The sequence below is a fragment of the Molossus molossus genome, unplaced genomic scaffold (assembly GCF_014108415.1).
Source record: "Molossus molossus isolate mMolMol1 unplaced genomic scaffold, mMolMol1.p scaffold_m16_p_14, whole genome shotgun sequence".
NCBI classification, from domain to species: domain Eukaryota; kingdom Metazoa; phylum Chordata; class Mammalia; order Chiroptera; family Molossidae; genus Molossus; species Molossus molossus.
The window spans coordinates 31,335,167-31,361,149 of NW_023425349.1; positions in this window are offsets into that span (position 1 = coordinate 31,335,167).

Here is a 25,983-nt window from a genome sequence, read left to right on the forward strand (position 1 = left end):
TTTCCATTTTTTGTTCAGATAGAGTGGGAGGGAGAGAGAGGAAGAGAAAGAGAGAGAGAAACATTGACGTGAAAAAGACACATTGAGTGGCTGCCACCCGCACAACCCAACCAGGGCCAGGGACAAACTGCAACCGAGGTACATGCCCTTAGTGGGAACCGAACCCAGGTCTCTCTGGACCACAGGCCAACACTCTAACCACTGAGCAAAACTGGACAGGGCATGGTGGAAGAATTTTAAAAGTAGTTTTGATTATGTGGAGTTTTTGCCTCCTGTGTTGAGTTTAGCCCACAACTCCCCTGTCAGTTTTGTCCACTTTAGCACTAGCAGTTGGTGTAGGGCTTGGCAAGAAATACGTGCTGTATAGATGAATGACTCCTCAAGCATTAGAATTAGGAGGACCCTTATCAATTGTTAGAGCCAAGCCACATTTTATGAGAAAATAAATAATAGTAATAATCATTTAATGAGAGGACTCGTGCTAAGCACTTTATGTACATTATCTAATTTTGTCCTTTTAACAACAATGTGCGCTAGAAATGATCATACCTACTTTTTTTATTTTATTTATTTATTTATTTATTTTTATCCTCACCCGAGGACATTTTTCCATTTTTTGTACAGATAGAGTGGGAGGGAGAGAGAGGAAGGGAGAGAGAGAGAAACATCGATGTGAAGGGACACATCGAGTGGCTGCCACCCACACGACCAACCAGGACTGGGGACAAACTGCAACCGAAGTACGTGCCCTTAGCGGGAACGGAACCCGGGTCTCTCCAGACCGCAGGCCGACGCTCTAACCGCTGAGCCAAACTGGCCAGGGCCATACCTACTTTTTTTAAATTATAAGAAGATTTCTGTGTTTCTTCCATCAGGTAAGTGTCGTGGCTATTCAAGAAATAATACTTAGCTCAACGTGAGTACTTTGAGTACTAATGGAAACTGGTGGTCCATATTGAGGCTGCATTTCCAGATCAGATAGTGTCAGTTTGAGCAGATGAAAAAAGGGTGCGAATTCTGGCTGGATATTTGCTGGTGGCTCCAGTAGAGCTGCTAGTGACCCATATTGCTTTCAGGGGTGTAGCAGGGCAAAAGGTCACACAGCTGGTGATTTGTTCAGAGTTCAGTGAAAGGTAGAAACTTGGCCTGGCCCCACAGCCTCTCAGGATGGCCACTTTTTCCAGAGGCGCCTTTATTCCTGGGCCTTCCAGGACACCTGGCTGCAAGGACACCATGAAGAGGAAAAAAGAATTTCAAGTGCATTCTAATAACCACCTCCCTTCTCTTGCTGTGTAGAGAAGGAGCACACACTCAAAGACCCAGCCAGGAAGGAAGATTTGATCTCCTGGGCAGGATCCACTTCCCATGGCGACGCCTTCTTGAGTCGAAGCTCTGGTATGAAGTAAGACTTGTTTAAAGCAGTTAAAAGCATCAATCCCCATTGTGTCGAGTGGTGACAGTATAATCCTCCTTAATAATTTTGTTCCCTCTCCAAATTCCCCTCCATTATGCATCCTTAAAATGTGACTTCAGACGCCTCTTTAGGATTCTAGTCCTATAAGTGCAGGGGCATTTGGTGAGAGGGGGAGAGGTAAAGACTGTCCCTCTTGCACTCAGATCACTCAGAGATGCATCACTGGACATATGCCCCCCCCCCCCATGTTTTTGGTGAGAGCTATTATCTCCATAAAATTTTAAATGAAAATTTGAATTATATGCAAAAATAGAGATATTGGTATACAAAACCTCCACATCCCCATCATAGAACTTTAATAATGTCAACATATGGCCAGTCTTGCTTCCTTTATACCCTATCTACTCCTAGCCCTTGGCCACTGGGTTGTTCTGAAGGAAATCCCAGATCCTCTGGGATATATTTATAAAAGATAAAGATTCTCTAAAAAAGTATCTATAATTCGATCGTACCTAAACATTTAGAATGATTTCATCAAGTATCCAGTCAGTGTTCAAGCATTATTATCCATGTTTTGGATTTGCTGATCACATCCCCAGAGGATGTGATCATTTAAAATGTTCCTCTGGTCCCTGGGATGAAATCTAGACGTGCTCTCAAGTTCAGATTTGGTTTGGGGACAAGAAAGTTTCAGAGTTGGTGCTGTGTACTTCTTGTTGCCTCACATCAAAAAGTATATGATATCTGTTTTTCTCTCATCTCGGCTTATCAAGATATTAATCATTGGGTTGAGGTGTTTTTAGTCTGCTGCATTCATTATAATGTTCCTCGCTGGCCTTTTGCCTAAAGACTTGAGCAGTCATCAACGACTAAACCTTATTTCATCAGGAGTTTTAAAATGGTGATATTCTAATTCTGATATTCCTTCTTTGTTTATTAGCTGGAATTCTATAAAGAAGATCTTGAGCTCATCAACTCTGGTTATTCTGAAGTACAGTTCATAAAGTAAAGGAAAGGCAGGATAAACGCTTGATTCTTTACTTACCTGTTCCTGGAATTATGAGTTTATTCGCGAGCATCCTCTGAATATGATATGCTGGTTAAGTGTTGCTGCATATTAAGTAACCTCAAACTCAGTGACTTAAAACAATAACCATTTTATTATGTCTCATAATTCTGTGGGTCATAAATTTGGGTCAAGATCCGCTGAGTGATTCTCTTTCTTCAAGTGGCATTTACTGAGGTCACTTTTGGAGGATCCAAGACAGTTTTGCTCATATCTGTGATGTTTTCGTGGGAATGGTTGGAAGGCTGAGCTTTGCTGGGACTGTGGGCCAGAGTGCTGGCTTTTCCAGGATGGCAATCACAGGGCTTCTTGCCTGGTGGCCCAGGGCTCTCAGACAGTATTCTAAGAGACCCAGGTAGAAGCTGGAAAGCTTTTTCTGACCTACCTTCAGAAGGCATACAACATCACTTCTGCTGTGTTCTTGTTTACAAGTAAGTCCTAGGACCAGCCCAAGTTCAAGGAAAGTGTGCTATATAGGCACATGAATACCGGGAGACACAGTTCATTGGGGCCCCGTTACACTTACATGGAGCACAGAATCAAAGGCCCTCCCAGCCTCTTTGAATATACTTGACTCTTTCTCTGCAAGGGGTCTGGTCATCCTCTTAATTTTGCCTGGGAACTGGCTGCAGTGGACACAGCCATGCTCCAGGTGTCCACAGTTTCCTTTAAGGCCAGCAGAATGTGAACAGCCCCATTGCAAGCAGAGTGAACAGTATGTTGCCAAGCTCCTGCAGTGTTAGAGTGCCCATTGCCACCTCCTGCCAACCCACTGCCACATGGTATCCTGTGGGCTCTTAAGCAGAACACCTTCATTGGGAACATCTTGGGAGAACTTGGCCTTGACTTGCTTCAAGGAAGGATCTGTTCTGAGACCTTGGCCTTCCCCTGATTATAAAGAAGCTGTCCAAAAGGACTCAAGGGGTTTTATGGATGGGACTAAGAGCACCATGGCCATGTACCCATAATGCCATGGCCATGTGCTCACACAATCTAAAATATAGATTAATTTTTAAAATTGATTTTAGAGAGAGAGGGAGAGAAACAATGATTTGTTGTTTCACTTAATTTGTGCATTTATTGGCTGATTCTTGTATGTGCCCTGACCAGCAATTGAACCTGCAACTTTTGTGTATCAGTATAGCACTCTAACCAACTGAGCTACCTGGCCAGGGCTAGAATTATTGTTTTTTTTTTTTTTATCCTCACCCGAGGATATTTTTCCATTTTTTGTACAGATAGAGTGGGAGGGAGAGAGAGGAAGGGAGAGAGAGAGAGAAACATCGACGTGAAGGGACACATCGAGTGGCTGCCATCCGCACGACCAACCAGGGCCGGGGACAAACTGCAACCGAAGTACGTGCCCTTAGAGGGAACCGAACCCGGGTCTCTCCGGACCGCAGGCCGACGCTCTAACCGCTGAGCCAAACTGGCTAGGGCATGATTGTTTTTAATGACTGTAAAATATTTCATCCAGTGCATGAAATATGCTTTACCAAGCCATTTCTCCACTGTGGTCGTTGTTTGTACTTTTTGGTTATTTATGAGTAATACTATATGTTTTTGTACACAAAACCTTTTTATTCTGTCAAATACTTCCCTTAAGATCAATTTCCAAGAGTAGAATTATGTTTTGACTCTTGATGCATGTTATCAATCTGCTTTCCAAAACAAGTGAACAGCTTGTATTTCAACATCAGAGTATGTGATTTTAGAAATAACCACAACACTGAGGGTTTTTATTGTAAAATGTTTTTGCAAATTTAGTAGGCATAAAACTGAATTTAAGGTTGCTTTGAACTTTCCCCCCCTATTTTGCTCTAAGATGTTAGTTCTTTCCTCTTATACCAGTAGTATAAAGGGTTGTTTTGTTTAATTTTATCAATGTAGTATTACGTAGTTGCTTAAGTAGAACTTTTGTTATTTCCAGTAGTGCCTCTGGTATAATTTCCAGAACAATATCAGTGGAAATAAACCATTTAAAAATCAAAACCAAAACATTTAACTTTTAAATATGATCAGAGTTGAGCAATGGCAGTATTTCTCTTCTTGGATTCTGAGCCTATAGAAAATTCACAAGTAGGAGCAATACCTAATTATATCTGGAACAACCCAAAGAAAATGCAAAAACCCCATACAAACCTACACAACCCAACCCTGAAACATTTAGAAATAACCCCTTATGCCCTGGCCAGTTTGGTTCAGCGGTTAGAGCGTCGGCCTGCGGTCCTGAGAGACCCAGGTTCTGTTCCCGCTAAGGGCATGTACCTCGGTTGCAGTTTGTCCCCAGCCCTGGTTGGGTTGTGTGGGTGGCAACCAACCACTCGATGTGTCCCTTTCATGTCGATGTTTCTCTGTCTTTCCCTCCCACTCTATCTGAACAAAATATAAAAAAATGTCCTCAGGTGAGGATTGAAAAAAAAAAAAAAAAGAAAGAACCCCTTATTTGTGTAAACCAACTTAGAAGTTATAAATAGCTCTCACATTTATTTTCTCATTTGATCCTTATATTTAACTCTAAAGGTAGACCGGGCAGGACTTATTACGACCATTTCACAGATGGGAACATTGAAGCTCAGAGTGTACTTAGTGACCCAGCTACTTAATGGCAGATCTGAGTAGAATCCAGGCTTTCTGAGTCTAAATGAGTTTGTTCCTACATTTATTTTAAAAGTTGCCTTGGCCGGTTTGGCTCAGCGGTTAGAGCGTCGGCCTGTGGTCCAGAGAGACCCGGGTTCGGTTCCCGCTAAGGGCGTGTACCTCGGTTGTGGTTTGTCCCTGGCCCTGGTTGGTCGTGCAGGTAGTGGTCACTCGATGTGTCCCTTTCACATCGACGTTTCTCTCTCTCTCTTCCTCCCACTCTATCTGAACAAAAAATGGAAAAATGTCCTCTAGTGAGGATAAGATAAAAAAAAAAAGTATTAGTGCCCTGACCGGTTTCTCAGTGGTTAGAGCGTTGGCCCATGGACCAAAGAGTCTCAGGTTTGATTCTGATCAAAGGCACGTACCTTGGTTGCAGTTCGTCCCCGGCCCTGGTTGGGGTCATGTGGGAGGCAACCAGTTGATTGTCAATGTTTTTCTCTCTTTCCCTTTCTTTCTCTCTCCCTCCCTCCCACTCTATCTGAAGATAAATAGAAAAATATTCTTGGGTGAGGATTTTAAAAAAAGTCATTAGTGGTGACTTATTACATCTCAGGTAATAGTCTAAGGAGCTGGGGTGCAATCATAAATAAGAACCTTTCCTCTTGGAGCTTATAGTCTAATAGGAAAGAAGAATATTTTCTATATAAACTAGGAAGAGCAGGAGACCTAAACTACCCAGAGAACAGATACTCAGCCTAGCCTAAAGGGGCAGGAATCAAGGCTTCCTAGAGGAGGTCAAGATTAAAGTGAACCCTGAATAATGAGCTACTCAGGCTACGGGGAATGGTGCAATATTTATCTAGGCCAAGGGAAGTAATTGCTTTATCCAGAGGTAAGGGAGTGCACAGAGATAAGCATGGCCAGCTTTGGTTGGATGAAGGAGGTTAGGTTGAGGAATTCAGGAAGGGTGATGCTCAGGCTCCTGGCCTGAGTCACTGGGACGATATGGGCACCACTCACTGAGAAGAAGAATAGAGGAGCAAGAGCAGGTTTGAGGCGTGTGTGTGTCTGTGTGTGTGGGGGCGGGGGCAAGGATGGGGGGTGATTGCCAAACTCTGAAAATCCTCAAGTAAATAAGAACCTTTCCTTTCTGTAGAGAAATCTATAGTCCAATGAGGGAAGCAGTGACATAAACAAATAATTCTGACGTAAAGTGAGAGGTGCTGAGTGGTAGACATCTATCTGAGGTTCTGGGAGACAGAGGAGTTCAGAACTAAATCTGCAGGGTAGGAAGAAAGAATCATCTGACTAGGTTTCCTAGAGTTGGTGATAAAAATATAAAGGCAGGAGAGTTCCAAGTAGAAGAGGTGTGAGGGAGCTGGTGAGTTCTGGAGTTGGCAGCCTGAAGTTCTGTTTGGTGAGGTGCAGGGTGTGTGAGTGGGAGTTCTCTTGGAGCTGGACAGGTTGACAAGGGTTGAGTGATGTGGACTTCGTCTCACTGATGAAGGGCTAGGATTTAAGAAATCCTTCTTCAGTCAGTAGAATGTAAGTTACACAGGGGCAGATCATTGAATAGTGTCTTGCACGTAGTAGGCACTCATGAAATATTTGTTGAATGAATGATTGACTGGTGTTATTGAAATCTTTGCCTTTTCTTCCATGTTGTTGGGGATTTCCCAGCACCATCTGTTTCTTTTGATTGTATGTGTTTTATCATAAGAATAAGGTAAAATTTATATGCCAAGTTCAAAGCAGACTTTATTCATTTATTTATTCCTTCTTAAGCTAATAACCAACAATTTATTTTTTAAAAGTAAAACCAATGTGTAAGTGGTTCTTGTGGATCTACACATTTCCCCCACAAGGGTTGAATATTATTAAATAATTGAGAAATGCAGCCCTGGCTGGTTTTTCTCAGTGGTTAGAGCATTGGCCTGCATACCAAAGAGTCTCGGGTTCAATTCCGGCCAAGGGCATGTACCTTGGTTGTGGTTCGTCCCCAGCCCAGATTGAGATTGTGCGGGTGGCAACCAGTTGATGTGTCTCTCTGACATCGAATCGAAGTTTCTCTCTCTCTCCCCCACCTACTCTGTCTGAAGATAAATGTAAAAATATCCCCAGGTAAGGATTAAAAAAAAAGAGAGAGAAATACATGGATCATTTTGAAAATATGAATAGATGCTAAAGCATTTTAGTTGGTGCTGTTTTTATTAACATTAGAAAGTTGGGAAAAAACAGAAAACTAAAGTAAATATGAAAAATTTCTAGATATTTCTTGTCTAGGTATTATATCCTGAGCCAGCAATCTAAAAGCAGGTATTTTCAAATGTCATCATTTTTGTAGTGATGAATAATACTTAACAACTAACTAGAAATTATCAAATGTTAGAAGAGGAGGGATATCCTTTGACTTCTGGTCTACTGTTTTGTTGTACAGATGAGAAACAGGCCCTGAAAGGGAAAGGAACTTATCTAAGATCACACAGCAAGTTAGAGGCAGAGCCAATAATAGTATCCAGATGTATTATCCCATGCTGTGTTGGCTATTGTTTATGTCCATCTAGAACCCTTTCCTCTACTTCAGGAAACAGTTCATCCCTCTAGCTATGGGTGGGTATGTAGCATAGGCTAAATCAATCATTGTATTAGACTACTTCACTCTCTTTGGCCTTAGTCATTGGTTTAGGAGATGAACATGTGACCCAATCTTGACCAACCAGAATCCTTCCCTGGGATTTGTAATAGTGGATCTGGGAATGGAAAGGACCTTTTAAATCTCTCTGGTTGTGAAGCTGTGAAGACATGAGCTCATAGCTAGGGTGGCTAGTCCTGTGTCATATGGAAAGAATAACAGAAGGAAGACAGAGAGAAAGATGAGGTGCTCCACATGGGAGTTGAATTACTTATTCCAGTTGCCATCCTGAGATTATGTGGAATGCTTACTTTTTTTTAAAAAGCAATGATAATACTTTTCCAATAACCCCTGTTCTTTTATTATTATTTTTCTTCTTTTTCTTAAACTAGTTAGAATTGTGTTCCTATCACTTGTAGCTAAAAAGTCTAGCCTGGGATTCTCAGCAGCTGCATTATTGACAATTTGGACCAGATAATTCTGTGTTGGGAGAGGTTTCTCTGTCCCTGTAGGATGTTTAGCAGCAGCGTTGGCCTTTTCCTCACTGCATGCCAGGAGCACCCCCACCCCCCAATTGTGATCACCAAAAATATCTCCAGACATTGCCAAATGTCCCTTGGGGTGGGGACAAAATTGCCATGGTCTTGTCTGATAACCATGGTGACTCTTATTTATAAAACAAAAATGGATAGGGAAAACTGAAATTCAGTGAGATGTGGGACTTTTTTCAAGGTGCCAAAGACAGGACTATCAAATCAGGCAAAAAGGATCCAGGAAGTGATACTACAAAGAGATGTTGGTACATGCAAATATTGGCTCCCTCTAATAGCTGTTGGAACAATAACAAACTCCGCAAAATGATTTGGGATTTTACCCATGTCACAAGCCATAATGCTCTACCTAAGAACTCTCATGCATCTCATGAGATGGTGAGACAAAGCGATGCCAATTAGTTTTATTTCTGTTGTTTTAAACCTTGGAGATTTGGGTTCAGTGAACTTTAACTAGGCGTCTCCAGAAAGCTCACCATGTGTTCCTCTGAAGCAGATATCCAAGAAGCCAACTCTTACTACAATTAAATTGTAATAAGATTCATTGCACAATGATGTCTACGTGAGATCAGAAAAATACACGAAGAATCAGCTTCATTTTTGATAGAACTATTTCTGAGGAAGTACTCTTTAGAAGAGACATTGTGAGGAAAAGAATACTAGCACAGGCATGAGGAGGGCTAGATGTGAGCTTGACTCTGCCACTAATGCTGTGTGACATTGTGCAAGTGTCTGCCTCTCTCTGGGCCTCAGTTGTCTTCTCTGTATAATGAGGGGTGGAGCAGACAAATGCTGAGGAGCTCTCCTGGCTCCTCAGTGATTCTCATAGGCAGACGCTATGTCATATCTATCCTGGCTTCCCTATCCTTAATGTAGGACCTGGCGCAGTACCGGAAACCAAATAGGTACTAAGTAAATGCATATTATTAAATGCACAGATAAAATATTTACTTAGGAGATAAATGACAGTAATATCTCAATTTACACAGATGCATAGAATTCGATGGGATCATAGAGCTGACAGGGATCCGTAGATTTATTTAGTCCAGCTTCCCAACCTGAGCTAGAAACTCTACCTTATTTCTGACAGATGGACATACAGTTTCTGTTTAAATACTTCTGATGACAGGGAACTCACTATCTGTAGGGGCAGCCAGTTCCACTTTTGAATAGATTAAATATTAGAAAGTTTTTTTTTTAATCTGGAACCTAAATTAGCCTCCTTGTAGCTGTCACTTGCTTCTAGTTTTATTTATTTGTTTATTTATTTATTTTAAAAAGTCCTCACCCAAGGATATTTTTCCATTTATCTTCAGATGGGGGAGGGGGGGCGGGGAGGGAAGGTAGGTTGAGCCGGACAGATAGTCATCAATGTGAGAGAGACACAATGATTGGCTGCTTCCTGCATGACCCCGACCATGGCCAGAGACTGAACCACAACTGAGGTATGTGCCTTTGACCGGATTCGAACCCGCAACTCATTGGTCTGCCGGCCATTGCTCCAACTGCTGAGCCAAACCGGCCAGGCAGGGCTAGTTTTATTTTTTAATTAATTTTCATTTTAATCCAAGAACATATGCACATAACTAAAAAATTCAAATGATATTAAATGTCTTATTTAGAATGAAAAATAGCTCTTTCTTACCTTCCCCTTTCTTATCCCCCAGGGCTGCTTCCTCCATGATGCCACTTTCCACTCTGTTAGTTCTTTCTGCTGCTACTTATATCTGCATTTCTAACTACTATGGTTAAACTGTTATTTCTAGATTTATCAACTTTGGACATTATCTATTTTCTATTTGTATAGAAGAGGGTTTACCCTCTTTAACCTTTGCCAACTTTCTTTCCCTTCATCCATCCTTTCACTAAACTATCACAGTGTTCGGTTCAATTAGTATGACTGTGTAATGCGAAGCGTACTGAAATATTGTGCCTTTCTTGTACTTCTTTTAGTTTTTCCTAGAGTTAATAATTGCTTTGATTAGTTTTCTGTGTTCTTTCCCCTGATTATTCTCAAATGTTTCAACAAAACTGTAAAACGCTCACCAACACATCATTTAGAAAAGGATTTTATTTTTATTAAAGTTATACATATACTAGTTTAAAGAGTCAAATAACTCTATAAGATTTGACAATGATAAGCCCCTGAATTTGTGCCACAATATACATTTCAGAAAGCACCTTCACCTAAGCATGAACAACAGATGTGGCTTGAGGTTATTATGTTTTGGTAACAGGTTAAGAAATGGAAGCCCAGAGAGGAAAAGTGACTTGCCTACGGCCACTCAGCAAACACCGCAGGAGCAGAGCCTTCAGCGTAGTCCAGCATCTTCCCAGCTACACTTGTGTCTGGAAACAGAACTCTGAGTCCAGACGGGTCAGTAGTAGAAGGTGCTCTAAAAATAAGGGGCTCCTGGGATGTAACTCCTTTTTTAATAGACTGGAATAAATCGCTTCTGTGCATAGCAGGGCTCAGCAACTGGCAGGACTGAACGGGGTTGGCAGCCATCCGAAGCCTTGATGTGAAAGGCGAGAATGTCTCCACACCCTGTAATCCCACAAATAGGGTCTCTGTTTTTTAAGATTTTTAAACAGTATTACACAAACCCTCCAGGGGCTTAAATTGAACACACAGACAGGTAAGCAGGGACAGGTAAGTAATCTCCTCACGTGTCCTGTTGCCACCTTCCTCGTTGGTAAGAGTATCATCTTAATCCCCATGAGGCAGATCTCTTCTTGCTCCTGCTGGGAACAAGAAGGGAAGGAGTGAGAAATGGCCCCAGGCCTGAAGTCAGATCATTCTTATTTTGCAGAAGTGAGCTCTACAATGTAAGAAAAGAACCAGCATTTAGAAACAACCAGAACAATCCCTGCACAGCTAGGACTGGGGAGAGGGCCCCTTTGACACATGACTGAAGGGTTGATTGAGACAGAGTCCTAAGTCCCACAGGGGTGTTTTACCTGAAACCAGGCAAAAAGGAAGAGGGACGTGATGCTCTCCGTTGCAGCCCCAAATATTCCTGACTCTCTTTCTCATCCCTAATCTCCACATTCTTGCCAACTCTCTGAGGCCCAAGGTCTCATACTTTGCAACCACTTGCAAGCCTTTGGAACAGCGCCGGGAGCGACTCAGCAGCAGCTCTGGGAATGGACAGACTGTCTGCTGTGAGGACTGTCACCTAGAACAGCCTGGAGCAGGTGTGTGGGGGCCAGGGGCGGGGCCAGCAGCCTGGCCTAAGAGGGGAACAGGGGAGTGACTTTCCTGACTCTGGAGTCCATAGTTTCAATTTGGGTTGGGGAAAGTGGGTGGTAGAGTCTACAGAGCCCTTGAGTTAGAAAAAATATTTGTGACATCTTATTTGAAAGAGAAAAATATGAAGCTCAGCGAGGTTGGGGGCCCTGCCCTGAGCCATTCGATGTTTTGGTGCCACCAAACAATAGCAATAGCAGTAATTGTGTACTTACTGTATGCCATGCATAGAGCAAAACACTCTGCATCCATTAACTCATTTACTCATCTCAATAACTTTATGAGGGGGTACCATTATTTCTTGCATTTTGGAGATAAACAAACTGAGGCTCAGAGTGGTGAAATAATTTGCTAAAGCCATGGGTCTAGAAAGAGGCAGAAACAGGACTTGAACCCAGGCCTCTCGGCTGCCAAAGCCTGTGCTTGTGGACTTACTGAGATATCAGGTAGGACGATGCTTTGGATAGAAATTGGAATATTGCATTTCCCTCTATTCCAGTGTTCATATGGCTCTCAACATTAAGGAAGACTTTGGGAGGCATGGGAGAGCGGGGAGTCAGGAGGCCTTGGGTCCCAGCCTCGTAACTCACTTGCCGTGTGACTTGGGACAAGTGTCTACCTTTTCCTCTCTGGCACCCAATTTCTTTCTTCTTGGGGGCAATGTGATGAAAGTGCATTCTATGCTTCAGACAGGGATGGTCATGTGTTGTAGGCATGTTTCCATCTAGCCCTCGGTGGCAAAGGGGAGAAGGCCACCAGAGAAGACTCTGGGCTGTGGCACAGAGCCTGGCCTCCCAAGAGGCTGGGCGGCTTCTAACCCACCAGCCAGGCCAACACAAAACCTGGGCTTTTGTTTGACTTGGCTTCTTGTACCTTGTTTAGTCTGCAGAGCAGGGAGCTTATCCTGCTGCTTTTGTCACAGGCCATTAGTACACACATAATCCCCGGGGGTTTACTGCTGGCTGCTTTCTCTAGGAATTTGAGGAGGGCTACAGAGAGAGCCCAGCTCTCAGGAACCATCCCCTCCCAGCCCCCATCCGAGCAGCCTCACTGAGAATCCGTGGCACTGTGTGCTCCTGGTCTTTGATTCTGGCTGTGTGACCTTGGACTAGACTCTCGTCTTCTCTGGGCCTCCATCTGCCCATCTGTTCAGGAGAGATCAGGCTCAGATGCCCTCCAAGGGACCTCAACTCCACGAGGATCAGAAATGCATTCCTGTGTGGTTTCTCTCCCTTGAGGCCTCCCCCATTCTTCTGCTGCCCCCTCCCCCAATTCTGGAGCAATTTGTACTGTCTTTGCACTGATCTCATTCCTGCCCTAAGCCTAGGGCCAATCCCTCTCTCATTCAATCTCCTGCTTGTAAATGGAGGATAATAATACCTGATAACTCACCCTGCTGCTATAGGGATTAACTAATTAGTGGTTATTGAAGGATGGAGGAACACAGTACACTGTTCCCAGTTAGGAAGCATTTTCTCCTCTGAGTTCCTGCTACTGTCTGCATAGTCAGAAAATCTCCAGAGTTTTGACTTCCAGCACCCCCACTATACAGATGGAGAAATTGAGGCCAAGGAAGGTAAGCAGTATCCTGGGATCACTCACAGTTGTTTTGCAGCAGAGAGGGGAGCAAACTGAGGGCTCTGGACTTGGGCCCAATGGTCCTCTGCCACACCCTGCACGGTCATTGAGGCTCAGGTCTGGGCGGTCCCTATGATGGGTTGGAGGATGCACCAAAATGTTCCCACACCCTACTTCATAGCTTGGTGTTAGGGAACACAGTTTTTCTTCAGGCAGACCTGGGTGCCAATCCTGGTCTTGACTTACTGAGTGATCTTGGGCATATCATCCCTGCTTGCTACTTAATTGTCAGTTTCTTCATCTGCAAATGGGGAAAATGACACCTTCCTCAAAGATTACTGTGAGGATTGGCTTACAGCTGGTATTCAGAAACAGTAGTAACTATAGTATTATGATGGCTTTGTTTTGTTGTTTTATCCTCACCCAAGGACATTTTTCCATTTTTGTTTAGATTGAGTGGGAGGGATAGAGAGAGAGAGAGAGAAACATCGACATAAAGGGACACATTTAGTGGTCACCTCCCACAAGACCCCAACCAGGGCCAGGGACGAATTACAACCAAGGTACATGCCCTTGACCAGAATCAAACCTGCAATGCATTGATTGGCAGGCCGACGCTCTGACCACTGAGCAAAACCGACCAGGGCTTATTATGATGTTTTTATTGACTGCCTCGATGGCCAAAGCTCACCAGAGAGCTGCTCAGTGAACCTCCGGGGGCAGCCACGCACCAGGAGCTCCAGCGGGCTACACCCTGGTGGGGGGCACCTCGCTTCATCCTTACCCTGAGTTAGCAGGGGAGGTGTTATCACCCCATTTAACAGAGTTGCACATGGAGGCTCAGGGAGAACAAGAACTTGCCCAAAGCCATGTTTGCTTTAGGAGGGAGATGACCTCATTTTTTGTCTCTTCTCTTGAGCAGAGGCTGCAAGATAACTGGCCACAGTGTTGCAGAGGGCACTTTCGTGGCTGTATCAGATGACTTCTGTGGTCTCAGGATGGGAAGGCTATCTAGAGATAGATTGTACTGCTTCAGGGAATGGTAGTGAGGTTCATATCACAGGGAACACTTAAGCAGAGGCTGGATAAACACTTGACAGGAATACTGTTGAAGTGATCAGTGCATCAGAGAGCAGGTTTAAGACCCTTTAGTGAGTGGGGACATGGCACTGGAGGAAAAGAAGGGGCTGGAATCAGGTCTGATCCAGGCTCTAGAACCCAGGGCAAGAATCTTCACCTCTCCGAGCTTTGATTTCTTCACCTGTAAAATGAAAATTATAATCTCTATCCTGCTTACCTTCCAGGACTGTAGTGAAGGGTCAGAGATACAGACTACAGATGTGTGGGAGTGAAAGGAGGGAGCCACTCAGTTTGGGTGCCGGAGGCTGCATCAGAAAGATGAAGTGGGGTGTTCTGTGCAGGAAAAGGCCTTCTTGATGAGGTAACAGCATAGGCAAAGGCTTGAAGGCAAGAAAGAGCAGAACATATTTGGAGAGAGAAGGTTGGCATGAGGATGGAGGAGGGCTATTGGCAGGATCAATCTCAAGTTTCCTGTTCCGTCACCCAAGGAGTGCACACTGAGCTGTCTGGGAGAGGCCATCAGGGGAGGGCCTGGTGAGAGAGAGGCCTGTCTGTCTAACCTGTCCAGCACCATTCAGGGGATGACTTTGGTGGGGGGACAAGTCTCCTCGCTTGCTCCCTCAGAGTCTTCACTGATGGGCTCCAGGTCCTGATGTCCTCTCACACACCCTTCTCGTATTCAGCCTTCCTGCCAAAAACCTACTCATGACTCAGGCGTTTGCACTACTGGGCTGGGCTCTCTCCTCATTTCACAGGTCCTGGGCTGACAGCCTGATTGACCTCATAACGAGCACTCCTGCCTCCAGCCCCACCTCTCTCCGATCCAACCCCACATCAGCCACGAGAGCCTTCCCTAACGTGACTAGAAGAGCAAACATCAGTGCCTCAAGGCTGGTTGTGGACAAGGTGTGTGCATGTCTTCACAGAGCACCATCCTCTTGCAGAGACTAGTGGGAGAAAACGTCCTGCCTAAGGATTTGAAGTAGCCCAAGTTGAAGGACAGCTTTGGCCAGGTGGCCATTGGATACAGTGCAGTGCACATGGTTGCTGCCTACCCAGTGCCCTCTCTCCTCTGTTTCCTTCTGATGGAACCCCACTGTGACTGAGGTAGCCCTATCATGCACAGCCACAGCCATCTGCCTCTGGGAACTCTGACCCACCCCCGCCTTCAGAGATGAGCCCAATTGGTCTAAGGAAAATTCCATTTCACTTGCCATTGTCCCTGCCCCACTTCATTGGTTGAGGAAAGGCATAAGAGCCAATTTTGTTCAATGAAGCACAGGACATGCCTATTGGAGATTTTGGGAGAAAGTTTCCTTGCTTTATCCCTGAGAAAGAGAGGTAGTAGTAAAAGCTGGTCCCTCTACTTCCTCAGATCAATGCCGTGTGGATGATTTCATGTGGATATCAGAAATCGCCATGATCATCTCGGTTCTAGGCAGAGTGGGGAACTTGAAAGAACCTTGAAGATGCCAGTGAACCTCTGAATCAACCTACCCTGAGGGCCATCTCACTCGTAGAATTTCTGTTTTGTGAGGTAATACATTTTTGTTCTTTGCAGCTGAAAGCTTCTTTACCAATGCAGAGGTGAGATGCATTCCTCAGGATTCTTTCAGCCTCAAGTGGTAGAAACTAATTCCAAATGGCTTGAGCAAAAAGAGGGACAGGATACTGCTTTGCATAGTAATATAAGATAGATCTGATGAGCAGAGAAATTCATGCAGATTATGTGGATTTCAAAAAATGCTTTTCTTCTGATAGTGTAGAACCTATACTGGCTTTGAGAATTATTGTTTAGCTTTGGAAAACTGTGTGTTTGTGTGTGTTCCAAACATTACTCTTTGGAAGGCTGGGAAAAATGAGTAGGCCTCTTTAGCTTATATAGATGGAGACACGTTGATAAGGACCATCCTTTGAGTGCCAAAGCCCACCCCATGTTGTTCTGCAGGGGCTCTGCATGGTTATTCTAGACTCAGACTTTGGGAGAGACCACTGGAAGGTCACTGTGTGCTGTGGATCGCTGTGGCTTTGGGTTAGTCCCATCCCTGTGATCAGCGTTGAGCTTTTCCTAACTGGTGGAGCTCCTCTGGTGAAAAACTGGCAGAAGGAATCCGCTCTCAGAGAAGGGAATGGGAATGGTCTTCAAGATAAGAAACCTGGGGAGACCCCTGTGTGGAAGGTTGCTGTTTCTTTGTTTCAAACTCTTGGAAGCATTCCATTTAGAGCCCAGCTTTATGGCTGCATTTCTGTTGTTCTCTCTGACCTTCACAAGAGGCCTTGTGGGTAGGTGGCAGGTGTTGAGGATGGGCTGGGGGTAGAAGTGAGGCCCTGCAGTGGTAGCTACAACATGTGGCAGAGACTGGAGCAAAGCAAATGGAACCCCAACAAGGAGCTGAGAGTGGTGGGCAAGTGTGAGGAGGTATCCAGGTATTTCCCTTTCAGCCCCCAGAGTGGGTTAAGATGGGACTTAAAAGTAGGTCCAAGATCTGAGAAGACACACTTCTCCGTCCAGCAGCTTTTCTGCCCTCTTGGGTTCTTCCAAAGCCACCCCACTGGATGGGTTCCCGCTTTCATCTTTGGGTCTGAGTTGGGGCCCAAGATGCCCTCAGTCTGAGGTATTGTCCTCTGCAAAGAGCGGTGGTATCTGTTACCTCCTCCCTTGTGTTGGGAGACTTAGGAACTTAATGTAGCTATTGAGAAATAAAGCTATTTAAGTGGTGAGCATTATATTTTGATCCACAAGCCTGTCTGTTTCTAAATTCCCTTGTAGACATAATCAAGCAAAGCCTGGCAGGGTTTTTTTCATCCAAAAGATTGCTAAAATTGCTTGGTTAGACAGGATACAAGAAGCCACCTTCCTTTGTGTTGTTGGATTCTACCTTCTCCAGTGAGGCCACCAGCTCGGAAGCTTTCTGGATGCAAGAGGAGAGCTGCTCCTTGACCCCTGCCTTAGCCTCTGCTCAAGGGTATACTTGGCCCATAATCTGTAGCTGACTCCCTCCATACTCTACCTTCAAGGATCACAGCCAAACATGTCTCAGGCCAGCCTGGGATGCTTGGCCCTGCCCTGTTCTTTGCTGGATGGGAGTCTCAGGACTCACACCCTGGCCATTCTGCCCCTGAGTGCTGACTACAGACTCGCTCAGCTTTTCTTCACCACTCCCCTTCTCTGGGACCTTTGTAGAAGTAAGGTAGCTTGTCCATGGCTAAGTTCTTAGCAGGAAGTGATCCAGCTTGGGAAGTCTTCCTGGAGGACCTCCATGGTGAAGATGTATCAGGTGAAGTAACATGTAAGCAAAGGGAAGAGACGCTTGAGGCCTGTGTGGGAAAAGGCAGGGAGTTGAATATGGCTAGAATATTGAGGATGTGATGGAAAATGCTGAGAGGCGAGGCTGGGAAGTTAGAGCGGTGCCAGATCGTGGGGTAACTGGAGGTGTAACTTTACGCCGAAGACAAGGGAGCCACTGGAGGTGTTTGTGTAGTGGAACGGCAGTGTCCAGGAGACTAAGGGAGCCAGTGGAGGTGTTTGTGCAGTGGAATGGCGGTGTCCAGGAGACCAAGGGAGCCAGTGGAGGTGTTTGTGCAGTGGAACGGCAGTGTCCAGGAGAACAAGGGAGCCACTGGAGGTGTTTGTGCAGTGGAACGGCAGTGTCCAGGAGACCAAGGGAGCCAGTGGAGGTGTTTGTGCAGTGGAACGGCAGGTCCAGGAGACCAAGGGAGCCAGTGGAGGTGTTTGTGCAGTGGAATGGCAGTGTCCAGGAGACCAAGGGAGCCAGTGGAGGTGTTTGTGCAGTGGAACGGCAGTGTCCAGGAGACCAAGGGAGCCAGTGGAGGTGTTTGTGCAGTGGAACGGCAGTGTCCAGGAGACCAAGGGAGCCAGTGGAGGTGTTTGTGCAGTGGAACGGCAGTGTCCAGGAGACCAGGGGAGCCAGTGGAGGTGTTTGTGCAGTGGAACGGCAGTGTCCAGGAGACTAAGGGAGCCAGTGGAGGTGTTTGTGCAGTGGAATGGCAGTGTCCAGGAGACCAAGGGAGCCAGTGGAGGTGTTTGTGCAGTGGAACGACAGTGTCCAGGAAACTAAGGGAGCCAGTGGAGGTGTTTGTGCAGTGGAATGGCAGTGTCCAGGATGCATTTGAGAAGAGCACTATGAGGGCAGCATGGGGGTAGGTTGGAGTAAGCGAGACTCAATGCAGGTGATTCATGCAATAGTCAGGAGCCAGGGAAGAAGGGCCTAGAAACTGTAGATTTTGGAAGACAGGATGGAGTGAGGATCTCCCCCTAAGGGCATGGACTCCTCTGTGCTCATCTTCCTCTTCGGCTTCCCAGTTTCCCAGACTCCCATAGGTGCTGAGCCTCTCATCTGGGAACCAGGGGTATGAGTTCTCCCTGTTCCTCTCTATTTTGGCCTCACCTTATTCCCCCTACCCCCCAGCTTTGGTTGCTCCTTTGCTGGTATTGTTAACTCTTTCTATACAGAAAACAACTTGAAACAAATTTTGTCTGAAGTAGCAATAGCCTCCAAACAGGTCTCTCTGCCTCTATTCTTACCCTGATAATCTAATATTCACCCAGCAGCCAGAGGGAGCCTGTGAATGTGTAAGTCAAATAATGTTACTCCTCTGCTCCAAAGTCTCCAGTGGCTCCTCATTCACCCAGAGTAAAAGCCACCTCCTGCCCTGGCTGGTTTGGCTCAGCGGTTGGAGCGTGGTCCCGCAGACCAAAAGTTGTGGGTTGAATTCCAGTCAAAGGCACATATCTTGGTTGTAGTTCAAGTCCCCGGCCCTGGTTGGGGTTGTGCAGGAGGCAACCAGTTGATGTTTCTCTCTCTCTGTCTCTCTCACTCTATCTGAAGAAAAAAAATGGAAAAATATCCTTGGGTGAGGATTTTTTTAAAAAGCCACCTCCTTACAATGGTCCTCTATGCTCTGACTCCTTCCCAGCCATCTCTCTGAAATTTTTCACTCCTACCTCCTACCCCAGCCTCCTCACAGAGCCTCCAACGTGCCTAGCCTTCTCCTCAGGGATTTTACACCTGCTCTTCTTCTGCCTGAAACACTTCTCCCTGTGGATGCCCTTGACTCTTCCTTCACCTCCTCCATTTACTTGTCCAGGTATCACTTTGTGCTAAAGCCTTCTCTGATTATCCTATTTCAAGTTAACTGCTCCCTTTTACTCACACTCCAATCCTCCCTTGTGTTATTCTTTCCCTTCACATAGCACCTTATACTATAATGCATAATTCTTTTTCTTATGTTTATTTTCTGTCTTCCTCTGCTAGAAAGTAATTTCATGGAGGAGAGAGAACTTTGTCTGTTTATTATGTATCTTCCAATACCCCAAACAGTGACTCTATAGCAGGGCACTCAATATTTGTAGAGTGAATAGATGGAGAAGAGTGAATGATCTTTGACTGTCTTTGAGTCCTGAGAGCCACTGAGAGCTGTCCCTGGTGCTGCCCTGGCTCTGCCTCTCCCTGTCCTTTCTGCGCTGTGTGCTGCCCTCAGCTTGTCTGGTCACTCTCAGCCCCTCTGTAACCTGTCCCTACTCACTCCTCAGCTGCTGATACAGCCAGTCGGAGGCAGACGAGGAAGCCACAAGATTTAAAATGAGGGGTATGAGGCCCTGTGAACTAGACTTTCAAGTCCCAACTCCTTGGAATCTGCTAGAAGGCTCCTGCCTCCTGCTTCAGATGATCCTTGTACCAAGTTCTCCTGCTGCCTGTGCTCCTGTTCTCTTTCTGTTCCTTGACCACCTGTGGCTTCAGATCCCATACTGTCCCCTCCCCCTGACTTCTTGTCTGGCTAGCCTTCAGATGTTATCTCAGATCACTTTCAATGGAAGGCCTTTTTGATTCTCAGATAAGCTTCACACTCCCGTGGGGCTCTGACCCTCCCCTTTGGTGAAAATTATACTTGTAATTATTCCTCATGGCTTCTCTTCCCACTAAACTGTAAGGCTGTGAAGGAAGGTGCCAGGTCAGATTTGCTCCTCTCAGTATCTCTGGCGCCTAGCACAATGACTGGCACATAGAAGGGGTTCCGTAAGTCATTGTTGAATGAAAGACTGAAGAGGAAGAAGGAAGCTGTAGAAGGCAGTGCAGGAAGAACAGGCTCTGGAATCGGAATGACCTGGGTTCCAACCCTAGCTCTGTCACTTGCAGTCTGTGCAACCATGGGTAAGTCACCGCCCCTCTCTGAGCCTCCATTTCTCATCTCTGAAATATAGGTAGTGATATAGCTGCACCAGGGTTGTTGGAATAATTACATGTGATGCTGAGCAGATATTTGGTACTCAGAAGATGTAGCATGACTCTGGAGTCCCTCTTCTAGGGACCTGCCATTCTCTCCTTTGTATTTTGGCCACTTGGGTACATATCTTACTAGATTGTAAAGGGCAAATATCATGCCTGATTTCACTACAAAATCCCTAGTTCCCAGTGCAAAGTCTGACAGAGCAGGTAGTTGGCAAATGTTTGTTGAGTAAGTGTATACGCAACTCCCACTGCTCATCCAGCTCCCTCTGGGTGCTCAGTTCCGAGCAGGACCCCTCGACTAACTCCCACAAGCCCCTCAGGAAGGGCCAAAGGCAGCCTCCCAAGAAGCAGTGTGCCCTCAGAGGAAATAGCCATGGTGTCACTGGAGCATGTCCTTGGCTCCACTGAGACAAGTCAAGTGTCCCCTGGAGCCCTGGCCACCTCTCTTTCTCAGAACCTGCTTGGGTATTCAATCACCCGTGACAGCGGGGTCAGAGCAGTGCTGGACGGCATTGTGTGCAGCCAGGTGCCCTGGGATCCAGCCGGGCTCCACCCCGGGGCTCTGGGGCTTGAGTGTCATCCCAGAGGCAGCCAGGTCAGAACCTGTGGACTAGACTGGGAGACATGCCAGCTTCGGGTCCTTCGGGCAGGTAGAACCCTGGGCCTGGAGACCTCTTCTGCTCACTTTCTCGGGGAATTGGATTTGCTGGGGGTTTGAGGACCTAAAGTATTTGTTTCATTTTGTTATTTCTGAGTACTCACTACCTTATATTTATTTCCTTTTTTATTTTATTTTTTATATTTTTACTCCTCACCCAAGGATATTTTTTCCATTGATTTTTAGATAGAGTGGAAGGGAGGGAGAGAGAGAGAGACATATCAATTGGTTGCTTCCTGCACAACCCCTACCGGGCCTGAGGATTGAACCCACAACTGAGGTACATGCCCTTGACTGGGAATTGAACCCGTGACTCTTTGGTGTGTGGGCCAGTGCTCTAACCACTGAGCAACTGGCCAGGGCTATTCCCCCCCCCCCCTTCTTTTTTATCCTCACCCAAGCACATTTTTCTATTTTTTGTTCAGATAGAGTGGGGAGGGAGAGAGAGAGAGAAACATCGACTTGAAAGGGACACATCGAGTGGTTGCCACCTGCACAACCCAATCAGAACTTGGGACAAACTGCAACTGAGGTACATACCCTTAGCTGGAACCGAACCTGGGTCTCTCTGGACCACAGGCCGATGCTCTACTGCTGAGCCAAACCGGCCAGCACCTATTGCCTTTTTTAATAACATTTTTATTTATTGAATTTTAGATAGAGAAAGCGGGGGAGAGAAGGGGACAGAGAGAGAAAGAGGAAGAGGAAGAGAGAGAGAGAACAATTTGTTGTTCCACTTACTTATGCATTCATTGGTTGATTTTTGTATGTGCCCTGACCAGACATCAAACCTTGGCAAATGGGGACAATGCTCTAACCAACTGACCCGGCCAGGGCTCTATTTTCTTTTTGAATCGAAGACACATAAAAGAATTAGAGGAAAGGGAAGAGTTGGAGAACCCGGATTTTGTCCCAACTTGGTTTCTACTGCAGTGTGCCTGGAACTTGTCTTCTGAGGTTGAGAGGAGCCTTACTGTGAGGCTCGCTCAACGATATGCTCTTCCTTCCCAGTCACAGATAGACAGGCAGCTCTTGAGACCATAAGACCACTGCATTCCAAAGCAGGAGACTCCTGTGACCTTGAACAAGATGCCTAACTTCACAGAGGTTTGGTTTTCTCATCCGTAAAAGGAGGATAAATGTACCTTTTGGACCACATCCTAGGCTGCTGGGGGCTCTGGGGGATTCCTAAATGTCAAGGTGCCTATTAAGAGTAGGATGAGGCTCCCAGCTTCAACATCTACATTTTAAATCATTAAATCAACTAATATTTCTTAAGTACCTACTGTCTTCAATACAGGAATGCATTGAAACACACAGATATATGCCCAAGGATTTAGAACTTCAGGTTTCTGGGCCCTTTGCTTTCTAAAAATCCCAAATATAATGACTCTTAGATGTCAGTGTTATAATCACCTGGGATACGTTTCCAGAGGGCTGAGAGAAGTTAAGAAACACGTGGAGAAGATGTCTAACAAGGCAGAGGGCAGAGTCAGCCATCACTGAGGGCCTACTGTGTGCTGGGTACTTTGTGATGTCCTTTAGTCCTTAAGATCACTCCTAAAAGACAGGTGGCAGTAGTAGCCCAGTCTGTTGCAAGGTTAAAGGAAAACACAAGATGTTGAGAGACGCAGAGGCTAGCCACAGTGGGAAGGGGCAAAGGGAAGGCATGGGATTACCACTGCCCAGAGAGGGTTGAGACTATAGGGGAGCGTTGCTCAGCAGGAGCCATGGTCTTGGAGAGCTTTGCCCAAGCAGGGTGAAGGAGAATGTGATAAAAATATATTGTGGTCCCTCTTTCCTCTCACCCTCCGAATCCCTGCCAGTGCCCCTATAGCCAAACCCACCTGGAAGTCAGCCAGCAAGGGAGCCTGGGAGATGCAGTCTGCAGGGTCAGTGGTGCAGGACACAGAGCAGGACAGAAAAGGGTGCAGATAGGATTGAGGGGTAGGAAATGTGCAAATGGAAAACAATCAGCACATTTGCCTGACGTCACTGTACTAGTGAGATGCAAAGCTTGGTCTAAATGCTTACCAGGACCTGGCAGGTTACATAGGAGGACAAGAGGGGACTATAGTGAGTAGGTAACCCTTGCCCCATCCAAAGAGGCCAGCTGCTATCCAGTTCCAGCCAGTTGTTGCCATCTGGGAAGATAGACCTAGTGTTATAAAATCTTCCCTTTTTAAAATTAATTAATTAATTTTTTGTTAATCCTCACCAGAGGATATTTTTTTCTATTGATTTCTAGATAGAATAGAAGGGAGGGAGGGAGAGGGAGAGAGAAACATTGATGTGACAGAGACACATTGATTTGTTGCCTTCTGCATGACCCCAACCAAGGACAGGGATTGAACCTACAACCCAGGTATGTGCCCTTGACCGGGAATCAAACCTGTGACCCTTTAGTTTGCAAGCTGATGCTCTAACCACTGAGCAAACTGGCCAGGGAAAATCTTCCCATTTTTTAAAAGAAGCTGAGAATATGGATTTCAATATAACGCCTTCCATTCTTAATTATTGGCAAATAATTCCAGTTTAAAATCATACTGGTGAATGGATAGAGAATGTGGCACAGCCATACAATGTAATATTACTTAGCAATAAAAAGACATGAGCTGTCAAGCCCTGAAAAGACATGGAGGGCCCTGGCCTCTTTGGCTCAGCAGTAGAGCATCAGCCTGTGGACCAATGAGTTGTGGGTTTTTTCCCCCAACAAGGGCACGTACCTCAGTTGCGGTTCTTCCCTGGCCCTGGTCGGGGTCGTGCAGGAGGCAACCAGTAGATGTGTCTCTTTCACATCGAGGTTTCTCTCTTTCTCCCTCCCTCCCTCCCTCCTACTCTATCTGAAGATAAATGGAAAAATATCCTCAGGTGAAGATTAGAAAAGAAAAGAAAAGAAAAGAAAAGAAAAGAAAAGAAAAGAAAAGAAAAGAAAAGAAAAGAAAAGACAAGACATGGGGAACCTTAAATGCATATTGCTAAGTGAAAGAAGCCAGTCTGAAAAGGCTACATACTGTATGCTCCAAGCATGTGACATTCTAGAAAAGGAAAAACTATAGAGATAATGGAAAGCTTAGTGGTTGCCAGAGGTTTGGGGGGAAGGGGAGAGCATGACGAGGTAAAACAGGATTTTTAGGGAAGTGAAACTTCTTACACTGCTGTCATGGTGAATACATGACGTGATACCCTGTCATAATTCATAGAACTGTATAACACACAGAGTGAAACCTGGTATCAAGTATGGGCTTTAATGAGTAATAGTGTATCATGCTCGTTCAGCAATTGCAACATGTGTATCAGATGTATCATATTAAAGCAAAATGAAACTGTTGGAGTGGAGGTAGGGAGAAGAGGCATATAGGAACTCTCTACTTTCCACTCAGTTTTTCACCTAAAACTGCTCTAAAAAATAAGGGCTATTAATTAAACAACAACATACTGAAAGTGCCTGGTGGGCCAAATGCAATACATGCCTGCTGGATCTAGCTACCAGGTGGTGACTTCTGATCTAATTCAATACCCTCATTTTACAGATAGGAAAACTGAAGAACAGAGAAGGGGAGGGGCCCTGGCAGTCTTCAAAACAAAGTGGGAGCAAAGCTTTCCATCCTAGGGTGCTGGGGATCTTCCCAACAAAGGGAGGGGCACCCCAGGAAGGTCTGCTGCTGTGGAAGAAGAGGCAGCTGAGGGCAGAGGTCAGTGGAGAGCTGGTTGGGCTGAAATGTCCCAACAGGTAGTGAGAGCTTCCAAGAGCCCAGGTGCTCTTCGTGTCTGTGTTTATTTAGCGAGAGACCGAGCTCCTTCCCAGCTTGGCCTGGATCAGACCCACTGAGTTGGATGCAGAAAGGAGTGGACCCTTGTGACCCTTGTACGTGCCTCAGAGCAGGACAAAACTCAGAGACTAGGAGCTGCCATCTGCAGGGCCCAAGCCTGGAACTCGGGGACTGTGATGTTATGATAATATCAGGAATGTGAGGACTGCTGGGCAGTTCTTCAGCCCCTTTATGTACTTTATCTTCTTAATTCTTCCCTTCCCATCAGGGCTGTGAAGCAGGTAGGACAGTTTATTATTCTGGTTTCATAGACACGTGAACTGAAATGAAAGAGAGGTTAAGTGTGTGCCTTTCATTGACATAGCCAGTGAGTGGCAGAGCTGGGGTTTGAATCCAGGCTTTCTTTTAAATATGAAAAATTATATTTGGCTAAAGACCAAACAAAAGAACTGTTTATAAATACTATTCTAGTTGGTAAATGTGTTTCTTGTAGGAGTAGAGGTTAGCATTCTGAAACTACATGAATATGAGGGTTGAACAAATAAGTAAATAAATGGAGGTCACACATGAGCACGGGGGAGAGACTGGAATGAACTCTGTGGGGATAGATTAGAGTTGCAGGTATCAGTATGGATTCACGTCTATTCTAACATATATACAAATAGATATAGAAACTAATATAGATATGTATGATGCACAGGTTAGCGTACACCTATATTTCCTTTCTCTCTCTGCTGAGAGGGCCTAGAAACAGTGACACCCCAGTAGCAGTGAGTATGTTCAGAATCCAGACCTTGGTTCCTAAATTCAGTTCTACAGAAAAGGAGCCAAGGATCCCCTCAGAAATGGCTAGTTCTAGGACTGAGTTGGAGAAAACACAAGATGATATAGAGCCTAAAATAGTGCTAGAAAGTAAGGATGCATTAAAAAAATGAATAAATAAAAGATGGGCATGTTAAAAGGACAGAAAAGTCAATCCAAAAGAGCTTCCAGTGGCTAAAGTAAATACACATAATATTGGATTATAACCCAGAGAATAAAAATAAAACCCCGAGTCCATACTGATTAAATAAATAATTGAATAAGGAAGAAGATCCAAATCTTGTTTGGTTCAGTGGTTGAGCGTCGGCCTACGGACCAGAGAGTC